The 22,540-nt window shown below is 47.2% G+C and overlaps 1 protein-coding gene across 1 annotated transcript in view; it reads right to left on the reverse strand.

Moving 5' to 3' along the window:
* Positions 1 to 3,346: 3,346 nt before the first annotated feature.
* LOC308636116 (protein SLFN14-like) overlaps positions 3,347 to 22,540 on the reverse strand; it is a gene marked incomplete at both ends in the record, with an annotated part of 462,924 nt that continues 443,730 nt past the window's right edge. The window contains one exon of the transcript XR_014019345.1: positions 3,347 to 3,685. The remainder of the gene's footprint in view (positions 3,686 to 22,540) is intronic.

Raw genomic sequence — 22,540 nt, forward strand, 5'->3', positions numbered from 1 at the left:
TTGGAGAGACACCCAGCAGGGGAGGGAGAGCCACCCCACACAGATTGCTTCCTACATCCTGAGGGCACCTACTGGAAGAGAAGAAAAGAGAACTCTAAGAGTGTATTTTTTTCTTTTTTCTTCCCTTTTTCTTTTCTCTTTCTTCTTTTCTTTGTACTTTTCTCCCTCCTTCTCTTCCCCTCCCAACCTCCCAAGCATTACTACTTGTACTACATATAATTTACTAAATGCAAATAGGTGAATGTTTCTAGGCTTATCATAGTCCTCCTAAGTACTTACCTACCCCCCAATACTCCTGTCTACTCTCCTGTTAATATCCGCCTTCATTAGAGCTCTCTTCCAAAGTAGCTAAGGTATACTAACCCCCATATCCTCACATCTTTCCCCCTAAACACAAAGTCCTACTACCAAATGTAAATGTTCTTTCCCTATTCATAAAGCTTCCGCTACTATCTCCACTCATGGACTCATAGGATGCCTCAGTCATTGCCATAAAACTTTAGCTCCAAATAAGAGACTCTTCTTACTGCAATGGTCCACCAAGATGCAAGTCATTAGGGTTGACAAGGGACACCAGGAGAATGGGGAGTGGAAGCTCCAAACCTCAGTGCTTGTGTTCCGAAGAAAGAAAAACTAAAGGCAGACCCAAAAAGCCATGCAGGAGAGCTTCATTATAAGTAGAGTAAGGCTCAAACAAACAGCACTCCTAAGAGGGTGGGTCCTCTCCCAGCCAAAAACGACAAATGGAACAATGCTGTCTCCAAATGGATTGGTGTTTTAGGGGTGCCTTGAGAACTGGGGCCCACCTTCAGCACTCTTTGCCAATCAGGGTTCAACTCCTTCATGTCAGGTGGTAGTGTTTTGGGCCCTAGTTGGTCCTTTCCAGAACTGTCATGGTGTCCACCTAGGGAGGGGAGTGTTCTTTACAAGTCAATCCTATGTTAATGTGAGAATTGGGACACCTGTGGCCATCAATTCTAGCTTTACAATGACATCAACTGACCCTGTCAAGAGTTAGGAATAGCCCCCATTAAACCTTTGATGTAATTCTTAATTGGCTCCTTTTGTTCTCTTTATTTGTATACTTGTTGTTTTCCTACATTATCTGAGTACCCACTTGCCTTAAAATTAATTTAAAGAAAACCTTAAAAGTAACTTAAGGAAAATCCATGACCTTGCCCTGTTATTGGTTTGCATTTCATTTCTCACTACTCACTGCTACCCAACATCTCCCACTCTTTGAAACTGGCAGGCTGCATGACAGATGAACAGCAGTCCCCCTGCCTTCCATGGGGACCATACAGGAAAGCAGGTAGAGGGTGGGGGCAGTCACATAGGCAGCTTTGGCAGGGTGCCCCACTCCTCAGCTATAGACCAGCCAGACTTCGTTAAACTTCATAAATTTCATCACTGATCTTCAACAGCCCCACGGCACATTGGGCAAATATTCTCACAGATGAGAGATTAAAGCAGAGCACAGCAGTCAAGGTGCCCCAACATGAGAAAGTAAGGGGACAGGAATGCAGGTCCCACCCCCCTGGGTCAGGGCTCCTATCTACTGGGTGGCAAAGAACCAGGCACACATGGGCACTTCCCTGGTCAGGCACCATGCTGTGGCTTCACCAGACCGAGGTTCTAACGGAGTTGGTGTCTGCTGCAAAGCTTTAATTCAACATGTAAACTTTTAAAAACAGGAAAGCATGAATTCTAATCACCAAAATATCCCCTTTACTAACAATGTTACTGTACAAAATTCTGATGTCTTTTTCAGATTTAAAAAAATGTAATCACATCATTAAATATTAGCATAATATTAGAAACAACCCCAAATGCAAACATGACATTCAATTTCTTGCAAAACATGTTTATTCAGATGTATCATATCTATATCTTTACAGGGTATATCATAGCAATTCAATATATGTATACAAGTTTCATCATGCAACACTGAATCTCCCCCCCCCCCCAGGAGGTCACTATAGTGTAATCTCCCTTTAGTTTTTTGTGATTAATATTTTTGGATAGAATTCATACTGTGGCAGAGTCAGAGAGACTGTCTCTGAGTTTCCTTCAAGAATGGGGACATTCTAGCATTTCAAGCAGGTATTGATGTAGGACAGAGAAGGCTGGACACTTGAGAAATGTGCAGGAACAAGGTTTATTTAAGCTGGTGTAATCCAGAGGGGCTAATGCCAAAAAATCCCTGGACTCCAGGTATGGAAGTTCTCTGGGATTTCTATTCAGTGATTGGTTATACAATACAATGGTTAACATAATAGTTACTTTTTCTTCCATGTTCTTAGATTGGACAGAAGTTTCACAAGATTTTACTAAGAGAAAGAGTAACTTTTGCACATCAACAAGTTTGATTGCTGACATAATTTTTTTTTTTAGTTGTAGATGGGCACAATACCTTATTTTATTTTTATGTGGTGTAAGAGTCTAACCCAGTGCCTCACACCTGCTAGGTAAGTGTTCTACACTGAGCCACAACCCCAGTCCTGCAGACCTAACTTTTACAAGAAAGAGAAACCTGACCTTTACAATAAAGAGGAGCTAAACCACAATGAGCTCTCTAGAAATCCTGTTGACTTAAAAAAACATCTTGTTTACTAGGAGAAAGGCTTATATATTACAATTAAGGTGGGGATCTTTTGGACACTACATCATTTGGAGTATTTATGGTACATCGTTACCCCCTCCGATGCTCATTATTTAACCCTTTAAATCAAAAAACATCAGCTGAAAATTTTATATAATGCCATAATCTTAATTTCTCCCTCTGTGTTTCCCTCCCCCCCCCTCTCCAACAGCTGCTTCTGTAGTTGACCCAATGTTTCATTGTAACGGGGAGACAAACATGAAAGCAATAAACAATAGCATAATCCATACTATGTCAATTAAACTTTTGAATCCACCAAGAATAGAAAAACCATCCTTTAAATAGTGAGCTTGGTTCCCAAGCCTTAATGCCCTTTCAGGTTTGTAATAGTACATGTGCTAGTTCGTTTTTTTTTTCAATTTAATTAATAAGTTTAAATTTTATATAAGAAAAGCGTACATATTTTTATGACCATTAAAGTGTCTAAACTTCCTTTTAAGCCTTAGACCTTTATGAATTTTTTTTCAATTAGTTATATATAACAGCAGAATGCATTTTGACTATTAAACACAAATGGAGGCAACTTTTCATTTCTCTGGTTAGACAAAATGCACAGTCACCCCATTCCTGCAATTATACATATACATAGATTAATAGAATCCACCTCATTCCACCATCCTTCCCACTCCCATATTCCCTCCCCTCCCACACTCCCCTCTGCCCAATCCAAAGTCCCTGCAATCTTCCCTTGCCCTGCCCCCCATTATGGGTTAGCTGTGTGTCTGGTTGTTGTCAGTCCTGTAGGAAAGACCAAGGAGAGGACTGTGTATATGACAGAAGGAAGGGGTGGCAATGCACCACAGTATGAGAGCCCTCTTACAGGATGAAACAGTCCATTTGTCCTGCTGCTTAGTTTATTTTCCTCCTTTCATTGATCAGCCAGCCCTCAAGTGGCTGAAGCAGGGCTGCTGTTTCCTCAACTTTGGTGTGTGCAGGCTAGCCAGCTTCCAGAGTGACCAGAGCAGGGCTGGTGTCCTTCTGATCCTCAAGCTTCTCTGGTGTTTCCTTCTTCCTGATGGTCAGCTGAAGGGGAGCAAAAGAATGTATATGAGATTCTATTTCAGACAGTCTAAAAACAAACCAAAAAGAACAAAATATTACGTAATACACTATGTATATGTGTGAGTGTATATGTGTGTGTGTGTGTGTATACACACACACACACACATACATTTGCTGATACAGTACAGAGGAGTAAAAAAGTTGTGGACACTGCTCCGTGTGTGCGGCAGAGGTGGGGGATGATATCCTCGAAGATTTGAACTACATAGATTTATCTCAATGTAACTTTAAACAAATTTGAAAACAGCTTTTAATTCCATGAGCCTGACCCAACATTTCATGCTTTGGTTTATGATCTTCCATATATTATTATTTCATCTAAAAAGATGATATAAATTTCAACTCCCTACCTCACAGGTCAGTTGTCATCCAAAGGTGCACTTCTAGGTGTGTCACCTTTAGTCTGAGAATATATTTCTGCATGGAAATATTGCTGAATGCCTACCTGACTCCCAAGGTGAGGTAATGCAGAACAACTTGATTTGCCCATGGCTTATTGTCGGGAGCTGCCTTGGATGTGGACACCTTTAAGTCCTGATGCAACGGGTTCTGAACAATTATTGCATTCAGTCTGGCAGGGCAGTGCCAGGTTGCAGTAATGTGGGTGTCACCCCAGCTCAGATAACAAGGCATGGCTCCAGGTGTAGGCATCACCCACTGGGGTTGAGTTACACTCATCTGTTCCCTTGTATTCCCACCCCTTTGCCCTTTTTGGGATAAAATGTTCTATGGAAACTCCCCTTGTGTGTCTCCTGTGTAAGAATAAAGAATTCCAGTGGCTCTATATCTTTCCATGGGCCCTTACTTTCACAGAGCCACCCCCGGATTATTGAAAAGGTACTTCAGTGTGGTTGTGTGCCTTGTCATTTTCTTAAGTTATTGGAATAGTCAGATTTATGAACCACGCATTAGGTCTCCAGCTACGACAGATGGTGATAGCTTATCATCCTCACCATCTTTGTTTTACCAGATGCAAAACCAAGGTTGTACCTAGTTCTGGACCCTGGACAAGGTCACCCAGTTAAAAGGGATGTGAATTCAGCTCTACCAACTCTGATACCTTTGCCTCTCCCCACACTACCCCACCTTTGCAAGACAAAACTAGGTAACTTATTTTTCCTTTCTTGATAATCTCATGGAAGAAGCCAATGTCAGGCTAAGTTTGGTAGATCTAGGAGGGTATTTTCCCAAGTGGGGGCTTTTCCCCAAGTCCAGGTGGGTGGCGTCTGTCCAGTCTGGCTCATACCACTGCCCAGAGCCCAAGAGCCCAGGTGGCTTTCTCTGGAATCCAGAGTCCCCTTCAGAGAGGAGTGTGATGGTGAGGTAGGAAGCTGCTTCCAGGCTGGACTCCCAGAGCAGCCAGAGATCCCTCTCCAGCTTGCCCCACAGGGTCAAGGTCCAGAGGAGGCCAGTAGCTCCACCCCTGCCCCCTCACCAGCAGGCTGGACCCACCTAGCCCCGCCCACTGCCTGCTCTGAGGACTGCAACCTTTGTTTAAAGTACTCACTTGTTTTCCTTGGATGAGTTCCCTGAGTTAGCACAACTCCTGCTGAAGGGCCCAGAAGGACTGGTGGGTGGTCCTGGGAGAGGAAAGGCAGGCGGCAAGTGGTGGGCACTGATGAGGTGACTGGGATGGAGACTGCCCAACTTCCCAGCTTCTGTGGTCTTGGGCAGCACAGCAGCATCTTTGGGATGGAGTCGCTGAAGAGGAATCATGGAGTGGTAGCATCTGGTGGCAACAGCAGCAACATGTAGCTGCTTCAGGCCTAGGACGTCAGGTGAGGGAGGTCCGGAGTTGAGAGTTGGCATGGGGGTGGCAACAGCTGAGGTGTTGGCATCCAGCTGCAGTTTGGGGGATCCCTTGCTGCATACTCACAGTGGCGGTGGCAGCAGAAGAGTCCAGAAGCAGCTGTGGTGACAACAGAGGGATGTTGCCATGATCATTTCTGTCCTGCAGTGCCACAGGAGTCTGGCTGCAGTGGGTGAAGTGGGCATCCAGTGCCGAGTATCGCTGTCTTGCGTCCATGATGGAGTCTGGTGTTGGTGGCAGCAACATGCTGCTTCATCCGGGATCCGGCATGGGGCACTGGAGTCAGGCATCATGGCGGGGGGTGAAGGGCATTGACGTTGGGCCCTTGGTGGGCAGCACCACAGTCCAGCTGGGGTTTGAGAGTTTGGTTGCTGGACTGTGGCGGTGGCACTAGTAGAGTCCGGAAGCGGGGCTGAGGATACAGAGGCATCCTGTGGTGAGCATCTTCATCTTGCTGGGGTAACTGGAATCCTGCTGCAGTGGCATCTGGCGACCATGGGGGGAGTCCAGTAGCTACAGTGAAGAGCTCCAGGCTGGTGGCAGCAGCGAGGGCGCAGGGCAGTGAGCCTCAGAGTGGAAGGGCGATGAGAGGCTGGAATGGCCTCTGCAGTGGCTGCTCCAGGCCCTGCGTCTTGGTCCAGGCTGAGCGGCCTGTTCAGGAAGCAGCAGGTGGGAGGTGGCAATACCCAGGCAGCTGCTGAGGACCTTAGGCTGCCCACACCTGCCTCGCCTGGCACTGTCCATGAGCCCGCTGGGTGGCTGCTCGCCCCATCCCCGATGTGGCCTCTGCAGGGGAACTAGGCCATCTGCCAGGTGGGGCAGCCTTGGGAGAGGACCCCCACCTTCCCAAGAGACATCCCACCTGGGCTGTGGGGGAGAGAGCAGAGGAACTAGGACCTCTTCATCCTCAAAGTGCATTTCTGATTGGAAGCGTTTCCTCTCAGAACTGGAACAGGACAAGGATGCCCTCTCTCACCTTCTACTCTACATAGTCCCTGATACTCTAGCCAGAGTTTAAACTGTACTGCTGTCTAAACTCCACTACAGCTTAGACTGCACGACAGAGCTGTAGATGAAAGAAATTAAAGGGATAGCAATAGGGGAAGGAGAACTCAAACTATCCCTATTTGCTGATGACGTGATTCTACACATAGAAGATGCAAAAAAACTCCACCAGAAAACTTCTAATATTAACAAATTCAGCAATGTCACAGGATATGAAATCAATATCCATAAATCAAATGCATTTCTATATATTAGTGATGAACCCTCTGAAAGAGAAATTAGGAAAACTATCCCATTCACAATAGCCTCAAAAATGAAATATTTGGGAATCAATTTAACAAAAGAGATGAAAGACCTATAGAATGAAAACTAAAGACATTGAAAAGAGTTTCAAGATGGCAGACCAGAGGGAAGCAGCATCTGTGTTGCTCTGTGATCCAGATCTCTCCTAGTAGGACTTCTGCATCTCTGAGAGTGTTAGAGGCCCCTGTACAGCTTCTCTCTACAGAAATGACCAGCGCTGTGACCCCGCGCAGGGCTCCGAGCCTCAGTGTCCGAGCAGGACCCAAAGCCAAAGTTCCAGTTCACTTAAGACGCCGCCAGAGCCTTAGCAGAACCACCTACCAACACATCTGCAGACCGCTGAGACTCCGCTCCCCTCCCCCGCAGGTCATTCAGGCTACCTCCCCACAGCACAAGGCCATCAGTTCCCCTGACATCACCAGACACCCCGGCTCTGGAAGCACACCAACTACATCTTGGAAAGCATTCCTCACCATTTTGGGTGGGCGTGGCTATCGGATAGGTCGCCTTTTGAGCAGGTACCTGATTTCCAATTCCTCCCTCATGGAATAAATAGTGTCAAAATGGCCACACTACCAAAAGCCTTATACAGATTTAATGCGATTCCAATTAAAATCCCAATAACATTCCTCATAAAAATAGAAAAAGTAATCATGAAATTCATTTGGAAATATAGACACAGAGAAATCCTTATTGACAAAGCAATCCTTAACAAGAAGAGTGAAGTAGGAGACATCACAATAGCAAACCTTAAACTATACTACAGATCTGTAGTAACAAAAACGGCATGCTATTGGCACCAAAACAGACATGTAGACCAATGGTATAAAATAGAAGATACAGAGAAAACCCCACATAAATGTAGTTATCTCATTCTTGACAAAGGTGCCGAAAACATACATTAGCTAAACGATATTCTCTTCAACAAATGGTGCTGGGGAAAGTGTAAATCCATATGTAGCAGACTGAAATTAAACCACGACCTCTCACCTTGCACAAAACTCAAAGTAGATCAAGGACCTAGGAATTAGACCAGAGACCCTGTACTCATTAGAAGAAAAAGCAGGCCCAAATCTTCATGTTGGATTGGGTCTTGACTTCCTTAACAAGACTCGTAAAGAGCAAGAAATAAAATAAAGAATTAATAATGGGATGGATTCAAACTTAAAAGCTTCTTCTTTTCTTCAAAGGAAACAATAATATGAAGAGAGAGCTCACAGAGTGGGAGAACATCTTTACTACACGCACATTAGATAAAACACTAATTTCCAGGATATATAAAAAACTCAAAAACTTCAACACCCAAAGAATAAATAACCCAATCAATAAATGGGCTAAGGAAATGAACAGACACTTCACAGAAGAAGATATACAGTCGATCAACAAATATATGAAAATATGTTCAACTTCACCAGAAATTAGAGAAATGCAAATCAAAACTACTCTAAGACCATCTTACTCCAGCCAGAATGGCAGTTAACAAGAGTACAAGCAACAATAAGTGTTGGTGAGGATGTGGGGGGAAAAGGTATACTCATACATTGCTAGTGGCATTGCAAATTGGTGCAACCACTCTGGAAAGCAGTATGGAGCTTCCTCAAAAAACATGCAATGGAACCTCCATTTGACCCAGCAATTCCACTCCACAGTCTATACCCAAAAGACTTAAAATCGGCATACTAGAGTGATGCAGCCACATCGATGTTTATAGCAGCTCAAGTCACAGTAGGTAAACTGTGGAATCAACCTAGAAGTCCTTCAAGATCTAAATCGATAAAGAAAATGTGGTATATGTACACAATGGAATCTTAGCTTTAAAAGAGAATAAAATTATGACACTTGCAGGTAAGTGGATGGAATTGGAGAATATTATGTAAGTGAAATAAGCTAATCCCCCCAAACAAGAGGCTGAATGTTCTCCCTGATAAGTAGATGCTGATCCATAATGGAGGGGAGCAAGGGAAGAATGGAGGAACTTGGGGCAAAGGGGAAGGATAGGAGGGACTAGGATGGGGAAGGAAAGAGGGTGGAATGAGACGGATATCATTTCCCTAGGTACATGCAGGACTGCACATATGGTGCAGCTCTACCTCCTGTTCTACCAGAGAAATGAAAAGCTGTGCTCCATTTCTGTACAATGAACCAAAGTGAATTCTGCTGTTATGTACAACTAATTAGAGCTAATTAATTATTTTTTTTAAGTACATTTCTGTGTCTAAGGGCGGCAGAAGACCAAGACCAAGGGCTTCACGTCTTGGGGTTCCCTCTGCCATCTCTGCCCTCCACCCTTGTCCCGCCCCAGGGATGCGCTTTGAGGGGGAGGATTTGTAGCCCCACCCCCCACTGCCTCTGCTCTCAGTGGCCACAGCCCAGGGGAGATGTGGCTGGGGAGGGTGGGTGTCCTCTCCAAAGGCTGCCCCCGCTGGCAGCGGGCCTACCCCCCCGCAGAGGCCGCAACCCAGGGAGGGGCTGGGCGAACCCGGGGTGGGGCGAGCAGCCGCCCGGTGGGCTCAGGGCGGGTGCCAGGCGCCGCCTGCGTGGGCACCTTAAGGTCCTCAGAGGCTGTGTGGGTACCGCCGCCTGCCGCGTCCTGCATCCTGAGCAGACAGGCCCTGCCAGGAGCAAGACGAGTGGCCTGGGACAGCCACAGCACAGGGCATCCCAGCCTCTGTCGCCCTCTGACTCTGAGGCCCGCTACCCCACGCTGTCGCCGTCGCCACAGCCAGGGCTCCACACTGTGGCCACTGGAGTCCCGACCTGGCCACCAGAAATGCTGCCAACTCCTCCACTGCACTGGAAGCAGAATCCCGCCACAGCCCCTGGATGAAGATGCTCCTATTTGGACGCCACTTTCCCTGCAGCCACCGATTCAACTGGACTCCACAAAGTGCCTCAGGGCGCCTGGGCTCGATGACCAACGCCCTGCCCGCAGACGGATGCAGCTGGTTGCTGGGAACCTCCAATGTGGAACCCTAATGTGGAACCTTGAGAATGGCTGCTGTTCGCTTCCACCCTGCACCTGGACTCCTCCACAGGTGTGGCCTACACCTCCAGGCTTGGGGAGGGTGTGGGCACCCCATTTTATCTGTGGCCCCTGTTCATCCTGCCAGGGGATTAATTCACTCATTGGCTTTAGCTCTCCTAACAGGATCATTTCCCCTCTAAACCTTCCTGCATTATTGTCTCACCCATGAGCTTTTGGGGGACACCGAGAAACTCAACCAAATCACGTCTTCATCAGATAGCTTAGCAAGATCTTCTTCATGACTTGCTGTAGCTTCTACATCAGCACTTGCTGCTTCACCTTGCACTTGTCTTATATGGAGATGGGCCTCTTGCCTGGAACATCATGAACCAAATTCTGGCACCTTCAGACTTCTTCTGGAGCTTTCTCCCTTCTCTTGGCATCAGAAAAATCTAATGTTATGGCCTTATCTGGATGCAGTTTTGGCTTAAGGGAACGTAGCTCGTTTCATCTGTTCTCCAGACTATGAAAACTTTATCCCTCCCTATCTGCTGGTTTGCTTTCTTATCATTCACATATGCCCTGGAGCAGCACTTTCATTTTCTTTATGAACATTTCCCTTGCATTCTCATTGGGACTAACTATTCAAGAGGCACAGCTTTTTTTTTTTTTTCTTTTCTTTCTTTCTTTTTTTAATAGTTTTAGATCAACAGCATGCCTTTCTTAGTTTTTTTTTTTTTTTTTTTTTTTTTTTTTTTTTGTAGTTCTAGGGAGTGAACACAGTGCCTCATACATTCTAGGCAAGCACTCTGCCGCTGAGCTACAGCCCAGCCCAAGGCAGAGCTTTCTATTTGGAATGCAAAACATGGGACTCTTCCTTTCATTTCAACTGTTCAGTCCATTACAGACTGATTATCTGGTCTAACTTCAATATTGTTTCTTAGGGAATAAGAAGAAAGTGAGACATGATCTGTGGAGCAATAAGAAGACACATATTAAGTTTGCTGTCTTATATGAACAGGGTTTGTAGTGTCACATGACATCTAACCTAGTTAACGTCACAGAACACAGTAGGGCATAAAATGCTCTGAACTCCTCACCACCCTTTAGGCAGTCATCTCTGCTCCATGCACAGGGGACTCTATCTCACCTCCTCTAAGATGGCCTGTGTGTGTCCTCCCCACAGGACCCATGTGCTCTAAGGGGGCTCCATCTTCAGCTAATCAGTGCTGGGGGTGGCACAGCCTGGTGAATGGATGGAGCACTATTGTGTCAACATAAATGTTTGTTACTAAAATACTTACAATGCCATCCCAGACATTTAAAAAAACCACCATCACAAAAAATAAAATAGACAGTTTTAGTGGGAGGAGGAGGATCGCTGTGGTGGGGCATCTGGCACAATGCGCAGGTGCTCACATGTGAGAGGTGCCCTCAAGGACTTTAGAACTAGGGCAGCGAGTAAACAATCTAGGAGAAGTGGAGGCTTCTGGTCTAATCGCTTCTTGACCCCCTGCCTCTGGCATTTGTGTGTGTGTGAATTTTATGTAGCTGCCCGGGAAGGTGGCTGACTTTGAAAGAATGGGATGGCAGCTTGGCTCAACACCTGTACCAACTGGAAGATAATGTTGTAAAGGGCCTCTCCTTCAGCTGGAACCTCCCAAGGCCCCCTGCATGGGGGGCTTCCCAGAGAGTGTCCAAGCAGGTCACAAGCAGCAGAGCAAAGGGGGCAAAACTCTGAGTCACATGTGTGCGTAGGATTCTCCCCTTCACTTGCTGTCCAGTCTCTATACAAAAAAAGCATGGGCAATCCAGGCTGGGATTGGCTGTGCTGGAGAGGGATCCTCACAGGGCCTGGCTCTGAGGCTCCAGCCACGCCTCTCTTCCTTGGGTACCCAGAATCCCACCACAGCTTGCTTTGTTCCTTCTACAGAGTAAGCCCCAGACCTCTGTCCTCTGCTGGGAAACAACAGAGTAGACCCTGAGGTCTGCCCAGCCATCCTCTACAGCAGCCCCCCAAGTGACCACTCTCGAGACAGGAGCCCTCCCTCTTGGCCCAAAGACCACTCACTTCTTGTCTTGAAGGTACTCCTCTCCTCAACATATGGCTGGAGGCGTCCATACCTAGAGAAGACCAGGAGGCTGTGACCTCTAATATCCTGTGTCCCTCATCTGTCGAGATGCCTGGTGGACTTGACTAACTTACTGACAATAACAGGAGCTAAGGAGGGCTGGGAGAGTTTATCTGCACTGATTCCTAAATGATAGGCCAAGTGCCTGCCAAAGGTAGGTGCTTCATATATATTTGAGCCATAAATGAACCCAACCACCTGCTGCCTGGCTACCTCAGGGCCAGGACCCTCTTAGTTGACCCCAGGGGTCCCTGTTCCGTCTACATGCAGGTTGGAACCCTCCCAGATGCAACCCACAGACTCCTTCCCAAATGTGGAAACTGCTTTTCCTGAGGCCTCAGAAGAGTGAGGTCTGAGGCAGAGAACTTCCTCTCAGGGAGGGGACAGGCCCCCAGGGGAAGGCCAGAGCCATCGCCAGCCTGTGTACCAGGACCACTCTGAGGCAAACACTCCTAGGGCTCATCCTACTTGGATTTCTAAACACCCAGGCAGAGTTCTCCTCTGAAAAACCCTACTTTCCACAGAGCTGACGGAGGTTCAGAGTGATGCCCAGCATTCCCAACACCAGGCCAGGAGATGGCCATGGGCCAGGGCTTGGAGGTGATACACACCTTTTACACAGCAGCTCCGGAGCCTTCTGGGTACTGGCCAAATCTTAGTACAAATACAAACCCCCATGGACATAGGGGGTGTTCCCCTGCTGCAGTGCAGACACCAGGCCTTCCTCGAGCTCCCAGAGAAGTGCTGTGAGGGTTTCCACAAGACAGGACACATCCACTGATGAACCTTGGTCATCTTCTCCCTAGGATGGGCAATCAACGAGGGACAGTTAAACAGGAAAACGATAGCCATTTGCAAAAGGAATCACTGCCATACAGTCAAAACAAAATATTTTCCCTCCATATTCTCAGGAGACATCACACACACACACACACACACACACACACACACACACACACACACACACACCTGGTGAGATCTGGTACTTTTGAAAGGGGAATCTGAATGTGGGTTAAACTATGGACACCTGTGGTGCCCTGTCCTGTCTCACTTCTGGTCTCCTTGGGAAAAATTGCCAGAGTCGTTGGGACACAGCGCTGACCCAGCACCTCCACACTCAGGAAAAGCCCTGAGGCTTAAGCAACCACAGATCTGTAGACAACAAGAACTCATGGCTCTGGGCTTGCTGTCTCAACACCAGTGAGCAGATTGGGACTGTTTGTGGACTGTGGGTGCCTAGCTACCAGGGTTCCAAGTTCTGTGAGTTCCATGGCCAAGGAAGTGAGGTCACTGTCTCAGGAAGTCCTTTCCTGAGTCCCTTTCTCACACAAGATGGTTCCAATGGCCCACTGGGCTGCAGTCTTCCCATGACATAGGCACAGGTGGACCCAGTTACACCAACACACCCTGGATCAGACCCTCACACAGGCCCGGATGTAGCCAGCTCCCTTGGTTTGGGGAGACAGAGCTTGGTTGAGACCCTTCCCCTTCTGGTAGGTATGTGTGTGGCCCTGAGGAAGTCATTGTGCCTTGCAGGGCCTCCATAGCTTCTCAACATGTTCCCCAGGGGTCATTCTAACATCGGCTTTAGAGATTGTCATGCATCTCTAATGCACAAACATACAGAGTACATGACATAGGAAGGTAAGGGACAAAGGATGACTATCATGACGTGAGTCCCACAGTGACAGAGGGAAAGTCACCTCCTCTCTTGGCCATGGTCCCCACTCTCATCACTGGTTGGTTATTTTCAGAGATAGCCTCCCCTTTGCCATAGAATTCTAATTCCTGTGAGAAATCAAATTGCCCCAATGTCTCTTCTGATCGTTTGATGGGGTACACTACAGGGGATTTCAAACACCACAGTATCCTGTGCCCAAAGCCTGTAGCTCCCTCCTCTCTCAGGGGATCCAGATCAGCATCTGGTTTCTAAGAAACAGAAATCAACAAGCCTCATGGGTGATCACTTCCAAGTTTGAGTCAGGGGAAGTCTAACTTAGTCTGGCTCCACAGGCCCACAGGCAGAGGGCACTGCTGAAATTCCAGAGGTTTGTGGGGAAAGTTGGCGGGGCAGCAGGCAGAGACCCAAGGACCCCATGAAATGGCAAGGAGCTGGCATTTCTGTGCCTCCATTTCTACACACCTCCCATAGGTGAAAATGCTCGGGCTAAAAAATTCACTGATGCACAAAACATATAAGAAGCAAGGATGGTGTGGAGTAGCCAAGAATTTGTTCCATAGCATGGCCATGACCCCGGGAATGGACTTCACTTTCTCCATGTCTTTAGGGAAAGGTGAAGCCACTTCCTTTTGTTTTGTGTGCAGTTTAAAGCAACAGTTTCCTCCTATTCTTCCAACTAAACTTTGGAGGCAAGATCCCAGTAGTATGAACAAGAAGCATCTCAGAGGCAATAGTACTCAATAGGTGAGGCTACTGGAGCAGAGAGAAGGACAGACAATTCAGCTTTGAGGTCTGGAAAGGGAATAGGAGACCAGTCCCTGCAGGGGACACTCACTAACCTAATGCATGTTCACTGAGCGCCCTGTGCTCACTTTGATTGGAACATGAGGAGCTGATGTCTTTCCATCTCCTAAGGAACTTCCAGATTTAGCTAGCCATCCAGGAGACTCAGGACCATCGTCCTTGTGCACACAGAGCTAAGTGGCTGCTCATTGCCTTCCCACCAAAGGTGAGAGGCAGGTGATGCTAAGTTCTTTGAACTGATACTGAATTTAAAGATATTTTAATTGTATATGCTCTCCTGAAAATACCAGTAAAGTCATCAGCTTCAAATTACTGTAAGAAAGAACTAAAGGGGAGAAGATATGTTAAGCAAAATAAAGATATGACAAGAATTCAACTTCCAAATGACCTAAATGCACTGGCAGCTTCTGTGCTATTTCCTGTTGCTTATAATACACAGCAGGTGGGTGAGCTGATGGTGCCTTACAGGCTCCTGGCCTAACAGGAGAGGCTTTCCTCACACCACAGCAGCTTCACCAAGCATCTGGATTTACACAGCTGCAAATTTTGAAAAGTAACACTAAATGATCTCTCTTAAGATAAAGATGTCTGCTCAAAAACAAATATTAAAACTAGATAAAATTCTACTAGAATACAAAAATGTAGAAGCTACGATGACATAACAAAATATTAAACTCTAAGCATGTTATTTATTGACCCCCAAACAAATATTCCTAAAGCATTTCTAAAAGACATCATCCTTATTCTTCCTTGAATTGCATCTATCTATCAGAAAGATGTCATGTTCTTAAGGCTGGTTGATTTATTCCCTTCAAATGTGAATTTATTCAAATGGAAATGAAATGTTTTAAAATAAAAACCCAAATCTCAAAATTCCACAAAACCATTTATAAGAAGGGAAAATGTCCTCCTTCATCCAAATCACACTGCAGCTGAAAAAAAAATCCCAATAAAACCAGAAAAAGCCTATGAGAAGGTTTCATAAGAATTGCAATTGGCTATACAATGATATACAGAAACCAGCTTTTTAAACACTTGAAAGTGCTCCTCAGCCACATCAGAAGCAACTAAGATATTTATTTAACACCTATTAACTCAATTTCCACAAGGAAAAAAAATCTTCCTCATGCTAACACAATAGATGAAGGAAATGCAGTGTCAAAGAACAGCTCTCTTTGGTCATCAGCTCTGCGCTTCCCAGTTCACACTGAGGTTGACTTTCATCTTGTCCCCATGGACCAGGACACTTAATTAACACACAGTCAGGGAGCCTGCCCTAGAAGGCTACTACTCCCCAGAGACTAGTACAGGTGCTCCTTTGGCTTTCCTGACAGTAACAGGTTATGAGCATCCTTTCTTCTTAAAGAATAGGCTGATGGGGTTGGGGTTTGGGTCACTGGTAGAGTGCTTGCCTAGCATGTGTGAGGCACTGGGCTCAATTTTCAGCACCATATATAAATAATTAAAAAAAGGTCCATTGACAACTAAAAAACAGTATTAAAAAAAGAATAGGCTGGTGAACACAGCACATCAGCTGTTTCATGTGAGTACTGATACCTATTAGTTATTGATAGCTGTCCCATTCCCAGGGTTACTTGCTATTAAAAGGCAAGCTCACTGGGGAAGCACTGAGGACTCCTATCATAGCCTCCTGCTGAAAACCTCAATTGAACTCCTGCTTCAATTCTAAGCCTGCTGCTTCCCCAAACACAGTCTATTGCATGATTTTACAAAGAGGGGGAACTGATGGAAATCACTGAGGGGCTGGAACACCTGAAGAAGGTCAGCCTGGCAAGTGACTAGGTCCTCTTCCAGTCTGACCTCTTTGGAACAATTTGGAAGAAAATGATTTCTAGACAAGTCACTTGATAACAAATTTATAGTTTCCTATTTGAAAGCACCACCAACGAAAGCTTTAGTTACCAGTCAAGGTGTGCAGTTCATGGGTGTGTCATTATGAGAAGTAACCAAGAAAAGGGCTGTGGCTGAACTCGGACCATAGAGAACCCTTGGTGATCCACAGTGGCATTGGGCAGGGGAGAGGTAGGGTCAATATGGGTAAATTAAATGTTCAGGACACTATTAAGAAGACTGTTATATTAATTCAAACTATAATCCCCAGCCCTTTACAATAACAAACCATCCATTTAAGATCCACTCTCCCTCCTCCTGGCCATTTCCTAACAAAAGTAGTAAGAGGCTCAGATCTGGCCAAAATGAAAGGCCCAGCAGGGCTTGGAGGCACACACCCATAGTGCAAGCATTGGGGAAGATGAGACAGGAAAATATGGAGTTCAAAACGAGCCTCAGCAAATTAGAGAGGTCTTAAGCAACTTAGCTAGACTCTGTCTCTAAATAAACATATTTTTTTAAAAAAAAGTCTGAGGATGTGTCTTAGTGGTTAAGAACCCCCAGGTTCAATATCTGGTATAAAAATAAATAAATGAATGACTCATCAAATTTTCAGTCCTCCAGATGGTTCTGTATTTTCAGCAGTGCCCATCAGGAACCATGGCAATGAGGTTACCTTCTAGAAAGCCAGTCACATTATATATCCCCACATCCAATACTGCTCAAAAACTTGCTCCCCTGGTTTGGATTCATCTCAATGAAATGTCTGACTGTGCCAGCAATGCTCCCGTGAAATGACTGTGAAGCACTTGACAACTACTACCCTCAAGGCAGGCAAGTCTGGCATCAGGCACCTTTGGGTTCAAAGGCTGGAGAGTCCAGGTTCTGGCAGCGACTGCCCTGGCTTACTCTCCCCTGTGGTTCTTTCCAGGCCTTGGGCACCATGGGTCCAGCTTTGGACCTGCTATGACACTCTAGCTATGGGTGCTTCTAATTTTAGTGTCATCTCCAAAGTAATCCCAAGCAGAAACCCCTCAGATCAATGCAGGGGACCAACACCATCCCCAGAAAGACCACCTGCACTTGAAAGTCCATGCTGTGGCATCACTGGCTTGTAGGACTGCAGACCTCCCTCAAGATGTGATACTGGCCTTTGGAGCACTGAGCATCTGCTCCAAAAGAAGAGGGACCCCAAGCACCAGACAGAAAGCCTGGAGCATGAAAACCTGCAGCACCTCTAACCAGAGCACCTCCAGTGACCAAGGGACAAAAGACAAGCAGCAAACATGAGCAGGGAGTCACCGGTGCCCCTCCCTTTAGTGCTTGACACAAAGGCCATCCAATCAAAAATCCCCAAGTTCAACTCAGGGGCCAGCAACACCTCAGAAAGACCAACTTGCATGTCTATGCCCTTGGTAGTGTCCTCAGTGGAACCTGGGAGCAGAGATCCTGGGAGCAACCTGTGGTTAATGAGCATCTCCTTTCTAAGAGGAGGGACCCTTGAGCCCCAGACAGACCTATGAGGCAAGCTTGGGCCTGACTCTCTGTGGCCCCCATCACCAGAGTATTTCCATGGTGACCAAGTTACACAGGACAAACAGCAACCATGTTCTTTGAGCCACCTAGGCCTCTCCTTTCAGTGCCATCCCCAAAGGGCCCACCCAAGCAGAAATGCCCAAGTTCACCTCTGGGCACCAGCACCACCATGAGCAAGGCTGCGTCTAGGTGCACATCTGTGCTGGCCTCTCACCCTGGCAGCTCTGCTGGACCAGCCACCAGACCATCTTCTTCCAGGGCAGGACCCACTCCTGTGGGGTCCAAGAGAAAACTCTTTTGCTAAGATGACATCCACCTTCTCCCACATGGGACCTGGTGGCAGCCTGTTTAGATGCACAGCACAGGTCTCGCACTGACCTCTGTGATCCTGGGGCAAAGTGGAGGCTCAGAGACAGGACATCCCCTTCCCTCCCACTCCCTGGCAGCTTTGCCCTCAGAGTTGGGGAGCAGGAGGCTCTCATTTTACTTGGCTCTCTGCTCAGGTCCTCACTACCACAGAGGCCCTGGCCTGCTCTCTTTGGTTTCCTTGTTGTTTGAGCACCTTGGAGTTCTCTGTCCTTAGGCCATTTGCTTGGATGGGGAAATTTGAAATTGACCTGTGGTCCAGATAATGAGAAGGGATATGCGGTGCACAGAGGAACCACAATGTTTGGAAGGTCTCCTTCGTAATTTGTAAGTATGGGGAATATTAAGCCCAGACTACTCACTGGAAAGAATTTTCAGGGAGTGCTGTGCTTGTAGCTATAAACCTGTGACCAAGAAAAAATTAATTTCCCACTCTAACAGAGCATGGCCTCTGTATGGGCCAGAATCAAGAGAAAAATGGCCTTTAAGGAGGTCTCTGAATTATTACAGTCTTATGCAAATAGAATTGTTCTGTCAAAGACCAGGAAAATGGGATGAAATACATAATTTTTCTATTCTACATAAATAAGCCTGTTCTAGACTCCTGGTGGGAAGACCTCCAGCCCTGAAACAGAGGCCTCTGCCACCTGGTGGGGGAGAGTGGAGAGCCACAGGGTGGGGTGGGTGAGCTGAGCCAGTGAGGTGCATGGGCTGCAGTCCTCCAGGGACCCTGAGAGGACCTTCACAAGAGAATCACAGAGGACAGGGTGGCTGAATCGGGAAGGCTGGAGGGATTTTTGGGTGACTTTAAAATAAATCTCACTTTGGGGAAGCAGGGCAAAGAGGAGGTGAGTCAGATGCCCCTGGGCTACCACTGGACAAAGGGGAGTGAGCAGAGGAAAGGTGTGCCACCCTGCCTGCCTCAAGGTCACCTGGGGTTATGGAGCTTGGGGCAGAGGCCTTCACAGGCCCACATTCCCAGCTACCTAGACCACTGGACCCTGAACCCAGATTCCTGAAGGTGACAGGAGCCAGGGGCTCACCTCCTGCCAGGTATCATTCTGCATGTTCCAGCTGATACCAGCAACTCAGGTTTCAAGCTCCATCAGGTCATCACCCACTTATAGAAGCTTCCTAGACTTTTTATACCCCAAGTGGGGACCATGTGGTACCCCATCCACATTCTACTAACACCTCTTCTTGTTACTTGTCACAAGAGCCCAAACTGTCATTCAGTTGCTCAGTGTCTCTCCAGTGTCTCCTGCATGCCAAGTGAGATAGAAAGACATAAACTAATCCATGTGAAGGAGTAGACAGTGGCAACCTGAGGCCAGTTCTCTACAGCAAAGATCCTTGGTCCTCTGAGAACAAATGACCCAAAACCAGGCCTGACAGGGCAGTAGAGAGTGCAGGGAGGGCTTCGTGGAGGTGGTGATGGCCCAAGGTCTGAAATAGAAGTAGGAATTACTTCTCTGGGCCTCAGTTTCTCCAGCTCTAAAGCAGGGAGATCCTGTGTGTCACCCACCACTGCCCCTACAGAGCCGACCTGGAGTTCAAGTTAAGTCAGATGTGGGGACAAGGTGCAGGGAAAAGAGCTACATGGAAATGGCCAGCAGCTTTGAGCTTTTTGACTTGTTATGGGCGAGGCTGGGAGGAGTGGAATAGGGCCAGTGGAGGAGGTGAGAAGGGAGGATTTGGGGAAGTTCAAGGCACAGTCTCAAAGACAGTTGGAGGATGGAACAGGGAGGTGTCTGCAGGTGGGTGGAGTCAGTCCTGGGCTGAGCCTGAGCTCAGCCTGAGTCTCCCTGCCAGACTTGGCTCTTTCCATGGTGTGGCCCAACCTTTTCCTTCTGAATCTGGTCCCCCTCCGTCCCTGCACCCCCAGCTGCTCACAGGTCAATCCTCTGCCTGACCCACACACTCCCACTGCCTGGCCTTGCTCATGCAGCCCCCTCACTTGATCCCCTCCCTCTCCTATTGGTCTCCCCCTCTGGATGAATTCCCCAGCCACACCCATCTCATCATTCTTCTCTGAGCCCCCCACCCCAACTTGATGGGTCCCCCCCCTTCCAAGCTCCCAGCATCAGGCCTCCACTGCAGGGTGATGAACATGAGGCTCTAGAGCCAGATTTCCAGAATTCCAGTCCCAGCTCTTTCAGGCAGGTCCTTGGCTAACTCATAATTCATGTCCTTTCCCAGAGCCTCATATTTACCACCAGGGAAATGGGAGATATGATTCCCTCTGTAAATATATGCAGCCTGGTTTATGGAGGTATTGATGCTCCCAGGTGGAATTCAGGGTTCCTGTAAGGGGGCACCTTTTGGCACTTAAAGGAGTGGCCCTCATGGCTCCAAGAACAGAGTTGGTTTTTGTCCCCTGTAAAGTGACCACTATAGGGATGGTCTAGTTAGTGGTGCTGAATATGTCAGAGCCCCAGTTACCCTGTAAGTGCTGTCTCATGCTTCTCTTTCCTTCACTTGGGGAGGAGATGAACAGAACCCCACAGACAGATATGAAATCCGGGAGCTAGTTGGGGCTCCCAGGTTCCTGGATTGCATGGGGACCAACTTACAAGTTGAGGTGGCCTTTCTGAAGGTGGTGATGGTTCCCCCCAGGAGAGTTTCAGGGGTTCTGCATGGTCAGGCTTTGGGGGATGGCATGAATTGCACAAACATCAGTGGTTGCTTGCCCTGGTTTGATTTTCCCTTCTCTCCCTTGGTCCTCATGGTGGTGCTCTGCCTAGGGGCAGGCCCTGGAGCTCTTCTGTCCCAAGCTTGCCCCATGGTGTTCTCTAATTTTGGGGGTCCCTCTACTTTTTTAGCAGATGCCCATTTCTGCCATGGGAGATGGAAGAACTGGGAACAAATCTGTCCTCCAAGTTGCCATTGAGGCAACTGACACTGGCAGCATTAAGGGGGATGAAACTTGGTTGTCCCATGCTGACTGGGGCTGCCTGTTCTTGGGACAAACACTGATCACAGGCCCTGGCCTCTGAGTAACAGCTGCAGAGGCTGATGGACTAGATGCTGCAGTGGGCCTTGCAGCCTGGCTGCCAGCAGAATGTGTACAGGTGCTGGCACGGCCCCCAAGGTGGGATTTCTATGTCTGTCACCACCAAGGGCTGAATGGCTTGGGTTGTCCCAGGCTGGGGGGCCTGATATCAATGGTAGGAATGCAGCTACCCCTGGACCTGGAGCTCCCAGTTGTCCAAACTACTGACAGCTGGAAGGGGGGGGGGCTCTGGGCTTCCTCCTGTCAGAAACCCCAGGTGGGATGGTGGCTCCAGGGGTGAGGGGCTGCTTCCCATGGGGAGCATGTTTCTGCACCTTTCAAGTTGGCAGACTGAGGAATCAGACCAGAGACTCTTCTTCTAATAGAAGATAAAGTTGGCCCTCCTCTTCATCCTTTGGGGGCAGGCCCCAAATTCCTTAATAAGACACCTATAGCACAAGAGTTAAAACCAAGAATCAACAAATGGGACGAATTCAAACTGAAAAATGTTTTCTCAGCAAGAGAAACAATATTCGAGGTGAATAGAGAGCCTACATCCTGGGAACAAATTTTTACCCCTCAAACATCACATAGAGCTCTGATCTCTAGAGTATACAAAGAATTCAAAAAGTTAAACAACAAAAAAGCAGATAACACAATCAACAAATGGGCCAAGGACTTGAACAGAAACTTCTCAGAAGAGGATATACAATCAATCAACAAGTACATGAAAAAATGCTCACCATCTCTAGCAGTCAGAGAAATGCAAATTAAAACCACCCTAACATACCATCTCACTCTAGTCAGAAAGGCAGCCATTATGAAGTCAAACAACAATAAGTGCTGGCGAGGATGGGGGGGGGGAAGGTACACTCATACATTGCTGGTGGGACTGCAAATTGGTGCAGCCAATTTGGAAAGCACTATGGAGATTCCTTGGAAAGCTGGGAATGGAACCACCATTTGACCCAGTATTCCCCTTCTCGGACTATACCCAAAAGACCTAAGAAGAACATAGTACAGGGACACAGCCACATCAATGTTTATAGCAGCACAATTCACAATAGCTAGAATGTGGAACCAACCTAGATGCCCTTCAATAGATGAATGGATTAAAAAATGCGGCATGTATACACAATGAAATATTACTCAGCACTAAAAAATAACAAGATCATGGCATTTGCAGGGAAATGGATGGCAAAGAAGTCCCAGTGTGAGAAGGTAGCTGTAGGCACAGCGGGACAGCCATTGCCAAGGAAGAAATCCTCATCCATGGGGAATACGGGTAGGCCACAGAAATGAAAGTTTCCTTTGCTGTCACATCAATAGGGGAACCTCTGAGGCTGCCACCACTTCTGGAACTGGCCTGTC

Source organism: Spermophilus citellus, assembly GCF_964194105.1.
Source record: "Spermophilus citellus genome assembly, chromosome: 17".
In the NCBI taxonomy this organism is placed as follows: Eukaryota; Metazoa; Chordata; class Mammalia; order Rodentia; family Sciuridae; genus Spermophilus; species Spermophilus citellus.